Source organism: Micromys minutus (genome assembly GCF_963924665.1).
Source record: "Micromys minutus genome assembly, chromosome: 4".
Lineage (NCBI taxonomy): Eukaryota > Metazoa > Chordata > Mammalia > Rodentia > Muridae > Micromys > Micromys minutus.
Genome location: NC_137973.1, coordinates 49,314,269 through 49,333,160, shown reverse-complemented (window position 1 = coordinate 49,333,160; position 18,892 = coordinate 49,314,269). Strand labels below are relative to the sequence as shown.

Below are 18,892 nucleotides of genomic sequence, written 5' to 3'. Positions count from 1 at the left end.
AAATAACCCAAAGATAGTTTTTTAAAGTTTGAAATTTTTACCATTTTATATATATGGCTGTTTTGCCTGTGTGTATGTCTGTCCACCACGTGTGTGTGTGTGTGTGTGTGTGTGTGTGTGTGTGTGTGTGGCACCAGAGGAGGGCAGAAAAGGGCATCTGAGTCCATAGAACTTCAATTAGGGATGATTGTGAACCTTCATGTAGGTCCTGGGAATTGAACTCCAGTCCTCTGAAAGAGCAGCCAGAGATCTCAACGGCTGAGTCATCTCTCCAGCCTGAAAGAACAGAAAAAACAGATCCGCTCAGGTTTATCCATTCTTCGACTTTATAAAGAACCTCCTTTCACCCTTGACTCTACGCTCTCACATTTCCTTTTTTTCCACTTTCTGTTCTTAAGCCGGCTCTGCCAGTATGAGTCTTCGTGTTCTCACTTCAGAACACGCTTTCTTTGCTTTTTTTTTTTAAAAAAAGAATTATTTATTTTATGTATACGAGTACCATGTAGCTGTCTTCAGACACATCAGAAGAGGGCATCAGATCCCATGACAGATGGTTGTGAGCCACCATGTGGTTGCTGGGATTTGAACTCAGGACCTCTGGAAGAGCAGTCAGTGCTCTTAATCACTGAGCCATCTCTCCAGCTCCTTCTCTTACTTTCTTGTCACTCACCTGCCACTCTGGTCACACCCAAAGATTGATATAACTCCCCACATGTAAACTAATGAGCACTAACGAGCGAATTATGCCATCACAATGCCTGGTGTCTTTGCCAACTAGCAGTCTTCGGATTTGGCAGTTCTTTTTTTTCCAGTGTCAGCTCAATTGAGATCTCCTGACTTACTATCTTATTTGTTCTGAGTCATCTTAGGGGGAACCTCACCCTAGACAATTGTTTCTCTGAGGCTAAGACACTGTGATGACTATTTGTCTACTGACAAATAGTCTAATTCTAAACACCTCAGCATGGTTTACACAGCTTCTCCTCCATCTTCTTACCCCTCAGAGCTCTTCTGATACACTTTGGCTTAGTTGCCTTGATTCTGTGTTATTTCATAGATGGCTAGTGCTCTACTTAGCTTCCTGTCTGGATTTTGCTGTTGTTAAGTTTAATTTTTGTTTTAACAAATTGTCTTAGGGTTTTACTGCTGTGAACAGATACCATGACCAAAGCAAGACTTATAAAGGACAACATATATTTGGAGCTGGCTTACAGGTTCAGAGGTTTGGTTCATTATCATCAAGGTGGGAGCATGGCGGCATCTAGACAGGCATGGTGCAGTCAGAGCTGAGAGTTCTACGTCTTCATCTGAAGGCAGCTAGTGGAAGAGTGGCTTCCAGGCGGCTAGGGTGAGGGTCTTAAGCCCACACCCACAGTGACATACCTACTTCAACAAGGCCACACCTCCTAATAGTGCTACTCTCTGACCCACGCATATACAAACCATCACAAAAATCATGTGCATATGTATGTGTGTAGGCCTGTGCATGAGTGGGAGCAGGCAGTTAAATCCAGAAGAGGGAGTCAGAGCCTCTGGAGCAGCAGTTAAAGGCAGATGTGAGCTGACCAACATGGGTGTGAGGAAACAAATTCAGGTCATCTGCAAAAAAGTGCATGCTCAATCTCTCTAGACACCCCTTCCTGACTTTCATAAACTATCACCTTTGCTTAGAAATCAGTGGGATTTGCAACTTCTGGCTGAGATGTTCAAAACTGTTACATGCTGTCCCCACATTCTCTCATGATTAATTTCTACTTCGTATTGTGTTTCGGAGGATTCTTATCAGTCTGTATGTTTCTCTACACCCTGAATTCCTTAAAGGAAAGTCCTGCATTTTATTTATTGTCCCGTTTCTACTAGGTCAACAGCGGTCTTTTTAGAGAAAGCTGTGCTGTCAGTTAAACTTTAACGCAAGGATCATTCTGATGCTCAGCAGACACACCGTGAAACTCAGAAGTGAAAAAGCGGCCACAGACTATGAGAAGAAGAACTCCTGGAGAGAAGGCCAGAATTCACTATCCCCTCACCACCTGCCTGCAGACGTTTCTGAAAGAGAAGCTCACACACAGGCCACAGGCACACAAGGTCATCAGGTCATGGGGAGGGAGGAGAAGCCAGGGTCAGGGGTAGGGAATCATTAACAGCTCTCCTTTCTCTTACATCTCTATTCAAGCCTGTAACAGTTCTGGTTGCACAACCACACCCCACCCCCACTCCCTTCATGCTTCCATTCTAGTCCAAGCTGCTCTTGTTCTGACTTAATGCAAGAACCTCAGTGCTTACCCTCGTAATGGCCTGTTAACCCAGAAGCTGTAGCTTCCTTTGACCTGCCAAGGGGTGATGTCATACCTTATCTTAAAATCCTCTAATCCGTCCCATCTTCCTGTCAAGGACCTCATGAGCCTTATGAGGTGGCCACCACTCATCTTGCTGAGCTTGCCTCTTGTTCTTGCCTCTGACCCTTCACTCCAGCCACACTGATGATTTCCTGACTTTTAGAGAAGGACATTTTTGTTAATATCTGAATATCATTGACACGTCTGAGTTCATACAATCCTCCTTCTTCCATCTTTTTTTTTTTTTTTTTTTTTTTTTTTTTTTTGTGTGTGTGTGAGAAGCACATATCATGTCCATGGTTCTGGATCTTGCTCTTTTTCACCTTAATACACAGATCCTTCATTCATTGTTTTTTTTTTTTAGAACAGATACTTCTTTAATCAAACAAACTTGCCATGATGCTGTCAGTCCTCTATTGAGAACTCTTGAGTTGTCTCTCCATACTTTGTATTATAATCCTTGGTGCAATAGGTAACTTTAGACGGATTTCTTTGAATATTTGTGCAGGTATATCCACAAGACACATGGGAATTCTTCGGCTAAAGAGTGTAACACATTGGTGATTTAGATAAATATTGCCAAATCATTCTTTTCAATCAGTAATGGCATCTATAGCTCTTTTGAATATAATTTAAACTTAGAAGTCATTTCTTTCTTTTTTCTCACCTGTAAATCTCTTTTACCTATTTAACTTGTGCTGTTAAATTTCTCTGGATCTCTAGAAATTTTTTTATATCATAATGGTAGCCATAATGGTTTAAGACACGTTTTCTCTCAAGTTCTTATTTGTTTTCATCTAACACTTCTTTTTGGTTTTGCATTGTTTAATTTGTATATCTTATGTAGCGTTTTGATACTTTACATCTGCCCAGTACAGAGGACATATAACGGAAGCCAGTTTGCAATTGTGGTGACATTTTCAGAGCCAAATTTAATTTTCTGTATGAAAGTTGTATTTCTACTTACTATCTAGTTGTCCTCTATGCTGAACATAATCCCTTGTCTCCTGACTGATATCAATTAGGAGAAATATACAGATGACCTCAACTTACACTGGTTCAACCTATGATATTTTATCTTTATGACACTGAAATGCATTTAGCAGATACTACACATTGGGCTAGTGATATGCAACATCGTACTTTTCTCAGATATCTGAGTAACAGCAGCAGGGTGTAGCACCCAGCCGTATGATGGTGAGGGTTGGCAACTGAAACTTTACTATGCTGTTATATTACACTATATGTTCACTGGCTGACATGCACTGAATACATTTCAGCTTGGAGTATCGTGTTAGTTACTGTTCTGTTGCTGTGGTAAAGCACTACAACTAAAGTAACTTACAAAAAAGGAATTTATTCTGGCTTACGGTATCAGGGGGATAAGAATCCATCATGGTGGGGAGGCACAGCAGCAAGGGGCAGGCAAGATGGAAGGAGCAGGAAGCTGAGAGTTCATACCCTTAACAACAAAAACAAAACCGAGAGAGTGCCTAGGAGTGGGTCAAGGCTATACATCCTCAAAGCCCATCTCTGGAGATGTGGTTCCTCTAACAGGGCTACACATTTCTACAGCCACCTCAAGCAATGCCACTGTCTTAGTTACGTTCCAGTTGCTGTGATGAGACAGCAAGACCTAAGCAGCTCATAGAAGAGTTTAGATGGGACTTATGGTTTCAGGGCATGAGTGAGTCTGTGACCACCATGGCAAGGAGCACAACAGGCAGGCAGGCATGGTGCTAAAGCAGTAGCTGAGAGATTACATCTCCTTTTATAAGGATGAGGCAGAGGGCTGGCTGGGAGTGGGATGAGCTTTTGAAGCCTCAAACTCACCCCAAATGACATGCTTCTTCCAATAGTGCCACACCTTCTAATCCTTTCTAAAAGTCTCATCAATTGGGCTGAGGACCAAACGTTCAAATATATGAGCCCATGGGGGCTATCAGCCCCCAACTGGGTACAGAATGTTCAAATACTTGAGCCCCATAAGACATTTTTCTTTTTTCTTTAAGATTTATTTATTATATGTAAGTACACTGTTGCTTTCTTCAGACACACCAGAAGAGGATATCTGATCCCATTACAGATGGTTGTGAGCCACCATGTGGTTGCTGGGATTTGAACTCAGGACCTCTGGAAGAGCAGTTAGTACTCATAACCACTGAGCCATCTCTCCACCTTGATATTTTTCAGTCAAACCACCAGAAGTATTTTTAGCCTATAAGTTTTTTTAAATCAGAGCAGAACTTTACTGTGAGCAGGAGAACATCTGTAATACCAACTGGATTTTGGCTTCATTCTTTTTTTGATAAATTTATTTTATTTTCTGTAAATGAAAAGTTTTGCCTATATGCATATATGAGAATCACATGTGTGTTTCGTGCTCACAGAGGTTGGATGTAACATTGGATCCCTGGAATTTGAGCTATGGATGTCTATGACCTGCCATGTGGGTATTAGACATCATATCCATGTCCTTTACAAGAGCAACCAGTGGACTTACCTGATGAACCATCCGTCTCTCTAGACTCTTGGCTTTTAATATTTTGTCCCCTTCTTTCTCTTCCTCCTTTATTTTCCCTGACATCTCCAATGATCCTTTTCCCATTTTCCTTTAAGTTTTAAGATGTGATAACTTATATTTTAGTAATGACTATTCTAGAGCAATTCCTCTGAATGTACAATGTGTCCTTTCATATATGAACTCACGTTGTCTTTTGTGTTGGGCAGTTTTCTTGAATTAGATCTTAGAGCATTTCCTTTGTTTGCTAACATTTACTTCTTTCCATCACGATGGACTCTTATCCCTTTGGTTTTCTCATCATTGGGACTCCAGCTTCAACTAGGCTGACTGTCTGCTTGCCTTTACACATTTTTTCGCATTATTTGAGTGTCTGTTACTTCTGTATCACAGTGACTCTTTATATAATAATGAATGGAGGATATGCTTTGGCTCACAAACTCATCATGGCTGTTTGGTCCTTTGCTCTTGGGTAGAACATCATGACAGGGCAGGGCATGACACTCAGCAGGCACTGGGCATATTTCCCGCAGACACTTCATTCTTTATAGCTTCAATCTATTTTCAGTTGATTAAAGAGAAACCATCAATCCTATCTTATTACTAAATATCACAAATGGCAAGCCTTAGATAAGAAAGAATCTTATTTGGTTAAGTGTCAACACTTACAGTTGGGTTACTCTGTAGGAGATAACTCTGAAGTTCCTGGGGAGGGAGATGGGAAGGAGAGGCAGATGGAGGAGAGGCACAAGACGGTGCACAAGGTACAGAAGCTGTGCATTCAGTACATGGTTTTGTCACTTTTTCACAACATGGTTATTTTCTTGTATATATTACTAGTTAGGCTTATGATAAAAGATAGTGCTAAACATTATATGTGTATATATATAAGCAAATTGGCAAAACATTCATCTTAAAGTTTCATAAATATCTATAATTCTAATATAAAGTCTCTACATGTGCACATTTTTATAGACTAACATATTCATAGAACGTTAACTCAGAGATGCTCCTGTTAGGCGTTAGTGTTACCTTGGTTCTCTTTATAAATACTCAGGGAAGCAATCAAAGATACTCTAACTTTTGGATCATATTCAAGCTGTAAGGGGGAAGAACAAAAGCAGCAATCCATGGAAGAGAGGGAGGTGAACCCTTTACTTCCTTTTGCTTTTTGTATCAGTTGTTTGGAAAACACTAGAAGCAGACATGAGGTTTTCTATATATTGTCCAAGAACTTGATTTTCCGATTTTTAGCTTCAGATTTTCTTCCTTAATCTGCATCTACTCTTGCAGAAAGATCTTCAAGTGTGTGTTGGAGTTCCAACGCCTGATTAATAAGTCGAGTCTTTTCTTCCAGTTCCACCTGATTTTCAGCATCAACTGTATCCATATCAGCATTTGTCATCTTGGGGAACAGACATTCAGCTCTTGAACGCAAACTCTTTAGTGAATGGTCTTGCGTCTGAGGCGCAGGGAGGAGGCAAGAAAGGTGGGACGCCTGGGGCCGCGGCTCTCGGACCAACTGACCTATCATATTCTTTTCAAAAGAAAATACACAAAAGTGAGAAGGTGCAATTTGAACTCCCTCAGTGTTCCTCAGGGAGCTGCAGGGGTGAGACAATGGTACTGGAGAGGGGACATAAGCGAGTGGGACTGTATCCAGCAGGCTGCCTGCCAAGGTTCCTCATTCCTGGTGGGTCACATGACAGCAAGTCATGATGGGAGCTAATTTGGGAGTTTAACTTCAGAGGCAATGAGGCCATAGGAAGTTAATTGGTAAAAGAAATAGATGGGGATCAGAGGGATTTGTTAGGGTTGTAAAATTAAGTTTTCTACTGCCTGTTTCAGAGCATAGAAGCATCATCGTGTAGAGCAAATGCTTCTAGGTGCACTTGGAACTGGGACACATTTTTGATGCTTTTTATTTGAGGCTGCTTATAGTTGCAAAATTTCTAAATGTGTTTCTTACATGGTGAGACTTTTTTAAAAAAGATTATTTCTCTACTGAATTAATCCTATACCTGCTTCGAAGAAGTGTACCCACTTCATTTAAGTGTAAATTTCAGGTAGCAGCAGGAAGGAGTTTTACTGTATGGAAAACATAGGTCCTACTTTAATTGAAGTTCAAGAATGCACTGTCTTTCCCCAAAATAGTCACTAATTTTTCCGCAGAATAATGAGTTTGAAATAAAGGTTCTAGAAGAATTTAGTACACAGTGCTCATCTGTGAGAATCACTAAACTCCAAATAAGAGCAATAAGTCACATAGAAGCTTTCATTTAGGACTGCTGCTGAGAGCACCAAAAAACCCACTTAGGATTGTTGGCAAGAGCACCAAGCAATACAGCCACTGGGAATATGGTTTATTGGCCTCATATAAAAGCAAACAACCCACAAATAATATGTCTTAGTATGTGTTGACTCAGGGCTTTGAATTCTTAGGTCTACACACACAAACTTGTATGCAAAAAAAAAAAAAAAAAAACCAGCCATATTCACAAGTGCCTGAAATCTCCAACAACCAAGGTGCCCTTCTTTAGGTGCCTGGATAATCTATGGTGCACCCAAATAATGGAATATTTAAGGGTAAAATAGAAATTAACTATTCAGCCTGGAAAGTCAAAGAAGAATTTTGAAAGCATCTTGCTAAGAGAGAGGAGGCCACCAGCAAAGATCACACACTGTAGGATTCCAGCTAAAGAATATTCTGGAAAAGGCAAAACTACAAGGACAGTAAAAAGTTCAGTGTTTGCTAGAAGCTGGGTTGAGGGAAGGATGTATGAGCTGACAGAGCACTTGGGCTTCAGAGGGCAGCAAAAGTATCTTATACAACAAAGTAAAATGGACAGAAGTTATTATGTGTTTACTAACACCCGAAGAAAGGACAGAAGACTGTAAGTGGGCCTTTTAAGCTATGACCTAGTGAGTAGCAATATGTCAATACGGGCTCATCAATTAATGCAAGCTCACCACACTAGGGGAAGGTGCCATTAGGATGCCATGGGGACTGTGTGCAATTTGGTCTACAACTGCCCACAAAATAAATACTGACTCTAAAAAACTGTTCTAAATGCCAGTTCTGTCTAAGAAGCTTGGGCAAAGAGACTAGATTAGTGAGAAAAGGAATCTTTATACTAATGTCTCTTATTATAGAAATGGTCAGGGGTGAGCAATGTAGAGAAGAAATAACACCTCCAAATCTCTGCTAGTCCTGAGATAGAAAGATGCTGTACTTATCTGAGCACAGGTGAGGGTCTCTGAAATTACACAGGAGGGCCAGGAATTGAATAGAGAGAAATCTCTGTAAGTAAGGAAGAGAGACATTTGGGAATGGTTGTTCACGGAGTAAGAGATTCTGGTTTATAGGTGGAAGGCTAGAACCCTTGGAGGGAGGTGAGAGGTAAGAAGGGAGCTGGATGCTTGATGCTGCATTAATTCAGCATGAATCGGGGGCAGGCATGAACCTTCCTGGGAAGGAGAAATACAATATATTCCATGGGTGGACTGGAGGCAGGTGAAGGAAGGGAACAGGAGAGGTCAGTTAGGAGGGGGCAGGCACTAAGATAGTACAGGAGAGAGTGCTGGGGTAAATGCCTGGAATTGGGGGGCATTCTGGGGGAGATGTGGAAACCTAGTACAATGGTTACAGTTGTGATTATGGTATAAAATCTGCAAGTGACAGCCACGTCGGCCATGCTCATAGTCACTGGCCTCACCTGAGATTTATTATTGTATTCTTATACTTCTTTTTTTAATTAAATGTTTTTATGTGTTCACTTTACATCCCAGTCTTTTGTATGAGAGAATAGGGAGTTGCGGTGAGGTCTACTGAGGGAGAATGAGGAGAAGACTGGCCCTCCACCCTCCAGTCAGTTTGAATGTGTACCAGAAACAGGGGCTGAAGGAATCAGAATGATCATGAGAATCTTCTGAGATGTTTGGGACATCTTGGGAGAAGAATGAATGAATGAATGAATGAATGAATGAGCAGGTCTCAGTAAAATGTCCTATTGAAGAGGACAAGGTATTTGAATTTACCTCTGCATTTCTGTGCTCTGGACTAAACTCTTCTGTACTGTTTAGCTTTGTTTTAAATGTTTAGTATCAGTGGTTCAGTTACATCTCAAGTCTGATCATGAGGGGCTCTCTCCTGAAGTCCAGAGCTGCACTCTGCAGTGGAGAGGAAGCAATTACTGAACTGACTCTGGATAACGGGGTTGTGCCATTTACTCACTGCAAACAATCCATTTTATGTTTCTCTTTAAGCCTCAGTGGTGGTTTTCATAGAAATGGCCTCCGCAGACTCATGTGTTTGAATGCTCGGCTCATAGGGAGTGGTACTTCCTATTGGGAGATGTGGTCTTGTTGGAGGAAGCGTGTCACTGTGGGGGTGGGCTCTGAGCAGTGTGAAGCACAGTCTCCTTGGGCTGCCCCTGGATCCAGACGTAGATGTCTCGGCTCCAGCACCACGCCTGCCTGCACCCCACCAGGCTCCACACCATGATAATGAAATCTTTGAAACCGTGATCCAGGCCTGAACAAATGTTTTCTTTGTTTGTTTTAAAAAGAGTTTCTGTGGCCATGGGGTCTCTTCACAGCAATAAAACCCTAAGACAGTGCTCATATATGTGTGTGTATGTATGTAGGGGGTGTTGGGAGTACAGGTGTCCATGTTACTATATCCACATGGATGCCAACTTCAGGTGTTGTTCCTTACCTTCCATTTTGTTTGGGGCAAGGTCTCTTCTTGGCCTGTGTGTCCAGGCTAGCTAGCCGGGGGAGCTTCTGGAGGTTCCCCCATTTCTGTCTCTCATTTTCCTCACAAGAGTGTAGGGACTACAGACTTGTGCTACTTTACCTGGCTTTCTGGTGGTTCTGGGAATCCAAACTTAGGTTTTTTTGTTTTGTTTTGTATAGTTTTTTTGTCTTGTTTTGATTTGCTTTTTTTTAGTATAGAGTTTATTCAGGGCATGGGGAAGGGAGTTGAGTGAGTAGAGACAGAGAAAGATAGAAAGAGAGAGAGAAGGAGAGAGAGAAGGAGAAGAGAACAGTCGAGGTGGGCCGTGAGCAGGTAGAGAGAGAGAGGGCAAAGAAAATAGAGAGAGGGGAAAAGGGTAAGAAGACAGAGTGAGAGCAAGAAGGGAAGAGGCAAACTTGGGTCTTAATGGTTGCATTTACAAATGCTTTCCCTAATGGCCACCTCATTTCCTAGATGGCCTAATTCATAGCTTAAGAAGAGGAAACTTGATTACTCTTTACTCAACAGATCTAGGGAGGTATCTAAGTTATCTAAGTGACAGGGAGGGCTTAATGGGAGGATGCATGAATCTCCCTGGGAAGGAGAAATAGAATATACTTCATGAGTAGACTGGGGGCAGGTTGGGGAGGGGAACAGGAGGCATCAGATGGGAGGGCTGTGTAGAGGGAGAGAGTGCTTGGAAAAATGACTGGATTTGAGGAGCATTTTGGGGGGAGATGTGGAAACCTAGTACAATGGAAACTCCCTGAAATCTATGAAGGGTGTCCCTAGGGAAGGCTCTTAGTAATGGTGGATACAGAGCCTGGACCTGTCATCTTTTGTGACCTGGCAAGGTTTATGGTGGTGAGACTGGGGCATCAAACCCGCCATAAAACTCTTTGATCTACAATTTGTCCTGCCTGCAAGATGTGCTGGGGTCATGGCGGTGCAGAACTTGTGGGTGTGACCATCCAATGACTGGTCCAACTTGAGACCCGTGCCATGAGAAGGAGCTTATGCCAGACACTGCCTGGATGGCCAGGAACTAGAAACTGGATAGGTCAGAGCCTTAGGATAGAGCCAAACATAACTAACAACAAAAAAGTCAGTGAATTATTTCTGGTGATACTCTGCTATAGTCATAGGCTGGATTAGCTTAGTTGTCATCAGAGAGGGTCATCCAGCAATTGATGGAAGCAGATGCAGAGGCCCACAGCCACACACTAGCTCAGGGAACCCCATGGAAGAAGGGGAGGAGGAACTGTAGGAACCAGAGGAGTTCAGGGTACCACAGATCAGGGCCCACAGAATCGCCTAAGAAGGGCTCTTGGAGGCTCATAGAGACTGCAGTGGTAACCATGGAACCCTCATGGGCCTGTGCTAGGTCCTCTGTGCATAAGTATGGTTGTGTAGACTGGAATCCCTAGCAGTGGGAGGAGGGGCTGTGTCCAACTCTTTTGCCTACACTTGGGACCTTTCTCCTCCTCCTGGGTTGGCTCATTCAGCCTTGATATGAGTGTTTGTGTCTCATTGTAACCTGTTATGTCGTGTGATCAGTGGATAACCCTGGGAGGCCTGATCTTTTCTGAAGGGAAACAGAGGAATGGATCTGGGGGAGAGGGGAGATGCTGGGGAGTGACTGGGAGGCACGAAGGGAGGGGAAACAGGTCAGGATGTAATATGTGAGAGGGAAAAGTAAAAGAAAGGGGAGTTCAGAATTGTCATGAAGTTAGTCGGTGCAAAAGCAGATTCCACCAGATTCTACCATTGCCAGAACTGTGCTCTCAACATTGTGAAACGTGCCAATGGAAGATTGGTCACGTCTCCCACTTCACCTTTAAGACAGTCCATTTGCATAGACTGTCTTTCTTTAAACCAAACCAACCCAGAGTCTCACGGATCATCCAATAGACCCAAGCTGGGGAAATAAAAAAAATCTGGAGCTCTGAACTGCAGATGAACTTTGTATATTTTTAGCAGGTCCTGTCTATATTTGGTGAGGCCTGCTTCTGTTTTTCATTAAGACTAGAATTTCAATTAATTTTTTATTTAAAAAATTCAAGATGCATTATCAGCACATGTAGCAATTGCTACAGCACCTAGAAACTCGAAACAGGAAGACTGCAAACCTGGTGTAGCCTGACCCTTCCTAGACAGACCCTCTACCAAAAACCCAAACCAAAACCCAAATTAAATTAGATTTCACGGAGCCCGGCCCATCTGCCACGCGGACTGGCATCTCCTAAAGGTTGAAAAACTGGTGAGAAGGAGATCTAGGCAGCCAGGGAGCAGAGAGATCTCTGCGGAGTGCACACAGAAAGCGCACACTCACCCTGCCCTGCCTGATCCAGGGACCAGGAACAGAACCTTGGAATTTCTGTTTCCACCAGGCAGCGACTTCAGGGTGCAGAACAGAGCCTGGCCCATCTGCCACCCAGACCAGCAGCTCCTAAAGGTTGAAAAACTGGTGAGAAGGAGATCTAGGCAGCCAGGGAGCAGAGAGATCTTTGCGGAGTGCACACAGAAAGCGCATACTCAACCTGCCCTGCCTGATCCAGGGACCAGGAACAGAACCTTGAAATTTCTGTTTCCACCAGGCAGCGACTTCAGGGCGCAGAACAGAGCCCGGCCCATCTGCCACCCAGACCAGCAGCTCCTAAAGGTTGAAAAACTGGTGAGTAGGAGATCTGGGCAGCCAGGGAGCAGAGAGATCTCTGCAGAGTGTGCACAGAAAGCGCACCCCCCGCCCTGCCCTGCCTGATCCAGGTACCAGAAACACAACTTTGGAACTTCTGTTCCCACCCAGTGACACTGAGGCACAGAACAGGGCTCGGCCCATCTGCCACCTGGACCAGTGGATATCTAGGGACACAGACCAGATACAAGGGAAAGGCGAGAACATATCACTGACAACAAAATGGCAAGAGGAAAGCAAAAGAGTATATCCCAAGGGAACCAAGACAACCTGGCAACACCAGAACCCAGCTCTCCCATAACAGCAAACATTGAAATGCCAAACACTCCAGAAAAAGAAGACGCAGACCTGAAATCATACCTCAAGATGCTGATAGAGATACTTAAACAAGAACGGGAGGAAAAGCAAAAAGATTCAGAAGCTTTTAAAGAGGAAACAAGAAAAACACTCAAAGAACTAGAGGAAAACAGAACCAAGATGAAGAAATGGAAGAGGGAATTTAAAACGGAAATTGACACAATAAAGAAAACACTAAAAGAGATAACCCTAGAGGTAGAACACCTAAAAAAAGAAATCAGGAGTCACAGAAGCAAGCATTTCCAATAGATTACAAGAGATGGAAGAGAGAATCTCGGGGGCAGAAGACAACATTGTAAACATAGACAAAACAGCCAGAGAAGATGCAAAAAACAAAAAGCTCCTAACCCAAAATGTCCAGGAAATCCAGGACACAATGAGAAGACCGAACCTAAGGATAATAGGAATAGAAGAGGGAGAAGAGTATCAACTAAGAGGCACAGTAAATATCTTCAACAAAATCATAGAAGAAAACTTCCCTACCCTCAAGAATGAGATGACCACGAGCATAAAAGAAGCCTTCAGAACTCCAAATAGGTTGGACCAGAAAAGAAATACCTCCCGACACATAATAGTCAAAACACCAAGTGCCTAAAGCAAAGAAAGAATACTAAAAGCAGTAAGGGAAAAAGGTCAGGTAACATATAAAGGCAGGCCAATCAGAATCACACCCAATTTCTCAACAGAGACTATGAAAGCTAGAAGAGCCTGGACAGACATCATGCACACCTTAAGAGAGCACATGTGCCAGCCCAAGCTGCTATACCCACCAAAACTATCAATCACCATAGATGGAGAGATGAAGATATTTCAAGACAAATCAAAATTTACACAATATCTGACCACAAACCAAGCACTACAACGAATTATAGGTGGAAAACCCAATATAATGAGGGAAAATACAGCCTAGTAAAAACAAGAAAACTCCTAAACAAGAAAACCAAAAGAAGAAAAAAACACAGACACAACTTAACCCACAAAAGCAATAATAGCAGGAAACAGAAACAACTATTCCTTGATATCTATTAACATAAATGGACTCAACTCCCCAATAAAGAGACATAGGCTATCAGACTGGATACATAAACAAAATCCAGCCTTTTGCTGCATACAGGAAACTCACCTCAGAGACAAAGACAGACACTATCTCAGAGTAAAAGGGTGGGAAAAAAAACTTCCAAGCAAACAGCCCCAAGAAGCAAGCTGGAGTGGCTATTCTAATATCGAAAAAGTAAATTTCCAACCAAAAGTTATCAAAAGAGATAAGAAAGGACACTTTTTACTCATTACCGGGGAAATTTGTCAGGAGGAACTCTCAATCCTTAACATATATGCTTCAAATAAAAAAGCACCCTCATTCATAAAAGAAACCCTACTAAAGCTCAAAAAATACATTTCACCCCACACAATAATAGTGGGAGACTTTAATACCACACTCTCACCAATAAACAGATCAAGGAAACAGAAACAAGGACACTGCAAAACTAGCAGAGACTTTGAACCAACTAGAATTAATAGATATATATAGAACATATCATCCTAAAGTAAAAGAATACACCTTTTTCTCACCACCCCATGGCACCTTCTCGAAAATTGACCACATAATTGGACACAGAACGAGCCTCAATCGATATAAGAAGATTGAAATACTCCCATGCATCCTCTCAGATCACCATGGTCTACGGCTGGTCTTTAACAACAACAAAGACAACAAAAAGCCCACATACACATGGAAACTAAACAACGCTCTGTTAAACGATAGCAGGGTCAAAGAAGAAATAAAGAAACAAATTAAGGATTTTCTAGAATACAACGAAAACGAAAACACAACATACCCAAACCTATGGGATGCAATGAAAGCAGTACTTAGAGGAAAACTCATAGCCCTAAGTGCTTCCAAAAAGAAATTGGAGAGAGCTTACATCAGCAACCTGACAGCACGGCTAAAAGCCCTAGAACAAAAGGAAGCAGATATACCCAAGAAGAGTAGACGGCAAGAAATAATCAAAATTAGGGCAGAAATAGACCAAATAGAAACAAAAAGAACCATTGAAAAAAATCAACAAAACCAAGATTTGGTTCTTTGAGAAAATCAACAAGATTGATAAACCCCTAGCCAGACTAACTAGAGGGCAAAGAGAGAGTATACAAATTAACAAAATCAGAAAGGAAAGTGGAGACATAACAACTGAAACTGAGGAAATTCAAGAAATCATCAGATCCTACTACAAAAACTTATACTCCACAAAATTAAAAAATCTGGAGGAAATGGACGAATTCCTAGACAGATACAAGATCCCAAAGTTAAACCAGGACCAAGTAAACCATCTAAATAACCCTATAACACCTAAAGAAATAGAAGAAGTCATCAAAAGCTTCCCAACCAAAAAAAGCCTAGGTCCAGACAGGATCAGTGCAGAATTTTATCAGACATTTATTGCGGATATAACACCAATACTCTCCAAACTATTCCAAAAGATAGAATCGGATGGAATACTACCTAACTCATTTTTTGAGGCTACAATAACCCTCATACCTAAACCACACAAAGACCCTACAAGGAAAGAGAACTTCAGACCAATCTCACTTATGAACATTGACGCAAAAATACTCAACAAAATCCTTGCAAACCGAATCCAAGAACACATCAAAACGATCATTCATCATGACCAAGTAGGCTTCATCCCTGGGATGCAGGGATGGTTTAATATAAGGAAATCCATCAACGTAATCCACCATATAAACAGACTCAAAGAACAAAATCACATGGTCATCTCACTAGATGCTGAGAAAGCATTTGACAAAATTCAACACCCCTTCATGTTAAAAGTCCTGGTAAGAACAGGAATCCAAGGTCCGTAATTGAACATAATAAAACCAATATACAGCAAACCAACAGCCAGCATCAAACTTAATGGTGGGAAACTTGAAGCAATCCCACAAAATCAGGGACTCGACAAGGCTGCCCACTCTCTCCCTACCTATTCAACATAGTACTGGAAGTCCTGGCTGGAGCAACTAGGCAGCAAAAGGAGATCAAGGGGATACAATTCGGAAAGGAAGAGATAAAAACATCACTCTTTCCCGATGACATGATAGTGTACTTAAGTGACCCCAAAAATTCCACCAGAGAACTCCTACAGCTGATAAACAAGTTCAGCAAAGTGGCTGGATACAAAATTAACTCAAACAAGTCAGTAGCCTTCCTATACTCAAAGGACAAACATGTGGAGAAAGAAAATAGGGAAAAGGTACCCTTTACAATCATCACAAATACTATGAAATACCTTGGTGTGACTCTAACTAAGCAAGGGAAGGACCTGTAAGACAAGAACTTCAAACCTCTAAAGAAGGAAATTGAGGAGGATCTCAGAAAATGGAAATATCTCCCATGCTCATGGATTGGAAAGATCAACATTTTAAAAATGGCCATCCTACCAAAAGCAATCTACAGATTCAATGCAATCCCCATAAAAATTCCAACCCAGTTCTTCATGGAATTGGAGAGATCAATGTGCAATTTCATATGGAATAACAAAAGACCTAGAATAGCGAAATCCATCCTCAACAACAAGAAAACATCTGCCGGAATCACTATTCCTGACCTCAAGCTATATTACAAGGCAATTGTGCTGAAAACTGCTTGGTACTGGTACAGAAATAGGAATGTAGGTCAATGGAATAGAATAGAAGATCCATAAATTAGCCCTCATGTATATGGTCACCTGATTTTTGACAAAGGAGCTGTAAACATTCAATGGAAAAAGGACAGCCTATTCAACAAATGGTGCTGGTCCAACTGCCACTCAGCATGCAAAAGAATGAAAATAGACCCTTTCTTATCTCTTTGTACAAAGCTCAAGTGTAAGTGGATCAAAGATCTCCACATTAAACCAGATACACTGAAACTATTAGATGAGAAACTAGGGAAAACCTTAGAACACATAGGTACAGGAGAAAATTTTCTGAACCAAACACCAATGGCTCAAGCTCTAAGGTCAAATATTAACAAATGGGACTTAATGAGATTGCAAAGTTTCTTTAAGGCTAAGGACATTGTCAAGAAAACAAAACGGCAGCCAACAGAATGGGAAAAGATCTTTACCAATTCCACATCAGATAGAGGCCTAATATCCAAGGTATACAAAGAACTCAAAAAGCTAGACACCAGAGAATCAAATAACCCTATTAAAAATGGGGCACAGAGCTAAACAAAACGTTCTCAGTTGAGGAATATCGAATGCCTGAGAAATATCTGAGGAAGTGCTCGGCATCATTAGCCATCAGGGAAATGCAAATCAAAACAACCCTGAGATTCCACCTCACACCAGTCAGATTGGCCAAGATCCAAAACTCAGATGACAACAGATGCTGGCAAGGTTGCGGAGAAAGAGGAACACTTCTCCACTGTCGGTGTGGTTGCAAACTAATACAACCACTCTGGAAATCAGTCTGGTGATACCTCAGAAAATTGGACATAATACTACCTGAAGACCCAGCTATTCCACTTCTGGGCATATACCCCAGAGACACCTTAGTATACAACAAAGATATATGCACCACAATGTTCATAGCAGCTCTATTTATAATAGCCAGAAGCTGGAAAGAACCCAGATGTCTTTCAGAAGATGAATGGATACAAAAATTGTGGTACATTTACACAATGGAATACTACTCAGCTATCAGAGACAATGACTTAACCAAATTCTTAAGAAAATGGCTGCATCTAGAGAATATCATCCTGAGTGAGATAACCCAGTCACAAAAGAAAAGACATAATATGCAGTTACTGATAGTGGGATGTTAACCCCAGAGGCTCGCACTGCCCCAGAAACAACTCACAGACCGTATGAAGTCCAAGAAATAAATAAAACAAAACAAAAATAGTCATGCTCAATCCTTTCCCACCAAGAACACATTGACAAGTTCCGGGTTGTACCCTGTATTACATGTACTGTCTGCTCATTGTTAAAAAAAAAAAATCTTTACACACCGAGAAAACTTTAACTATTTACAGGTTGCATCTTGTTTTACATGTACTTTATGCTCATTTTTACTGGTGGGATCTTTATCACACTATTAAACCTTTTAAAAAAAAAGTACTGACAAAAATGTATTGTATAATTTTATGCAAAAAATGCTTAAAATCTGTACATTTATCTTTGTTTTGTAAAATAAAGTTGTTAAAAAAATTCGATTTCACCAACGTATTATTATAATCATCCCTGCTCCCTGGTTCCTGCTTTTTGTATCATAACCTGTCCCGGTGGAGAACGTGGGGTCTTTGCTTAAGGACAGGTGCTGTTAGAAGCAGTACCATCAGCTGCATTGGCAGTGATGTTAACTCACAGCCATCTCTCTAGAACCTGTCCACATCAGTCACTTTAATATGGTACTATAAATGCAGGTTCTGGTTGGAGGAGGATAATGCATTAAATGACAGCTTGTCATTTTCTCATCTCGAGCTTTGGTGTGTGCAAGTAAGTTATTTGAGCCGTCAGTAGAACTCACCTGATCCACCCCTTTGAAGAGGAGTCACAGTTTATTTCTATTTTCCCCAATTTCCAGACTAGCTGCATCTTCTTAGTGAGACATGTAATGTTTTCAACTGTGCTGTTTATCAGTGACTCTGTTTTGCCTACTGCCTTGGCTATAAAGCAAATCTATCAGACTAAACTTCAGGCAGAGAAGTTTATGTGCATTCCACTTGCATATACAAGTAGACATTGGCTTGTGGCAATGAGGGACATAGAGTTTAGTAGGAGTCTTTGTGTAGAGAAAAAGCACTGTTCTGGAAGTTGTTAGATAGACAAATACACACACATATACAGAGACACACGCGTGTGCACACGTCGAGACATGCACTTGTATGCACTCACAATCACTCACTCACACATGCGCACACACATGCACATATACACACACCTATACCAGATCTTGTATCATCTAACAACACTCATATCCTTGAATACAAAATAAATATTTAGGGACTTTAAATTATGTATGTGTTTATGTGTGCATGCATTATTGTGAGAATCCATTGGGACCAGAAGTGTCAAAATCTCTGGAGCTGGAGTTGTAGGCTGTTGTGAGCCACCTGACTTGAATGCTGAAAATTGAACTCAGGTTCTTAGAAATAACAATATGAGCTCTTAGCCTATGAACCATGTCTCCCACTCCTAGTTTTGATACTTACCCGTGGGCAAGTATTACATCATTCTTGCAAAAACAACAAACAAAAACAA

At 41.5% G+C, this 18,892-nt stretch overlaps 1 pseudogene across 1 annotated transcript; it reads right to left on the bottom strand.

Annotated features, from left to right (window-relative positions):
* Nucleotides 1-6,011: 6,011 nt before the first annotated feature.
* On the bottom strand, nt 6,012-6,262 carry LOC308419481 (short coiled-coil protein-like; annotated as a pseudogene). The gene has a single exon. The product of its transcript is annotated as a short coiled-coil protein-like (transcript).
* Nucleotides 6,263-18,892: the final 12,630 nt, after the last annotated feature.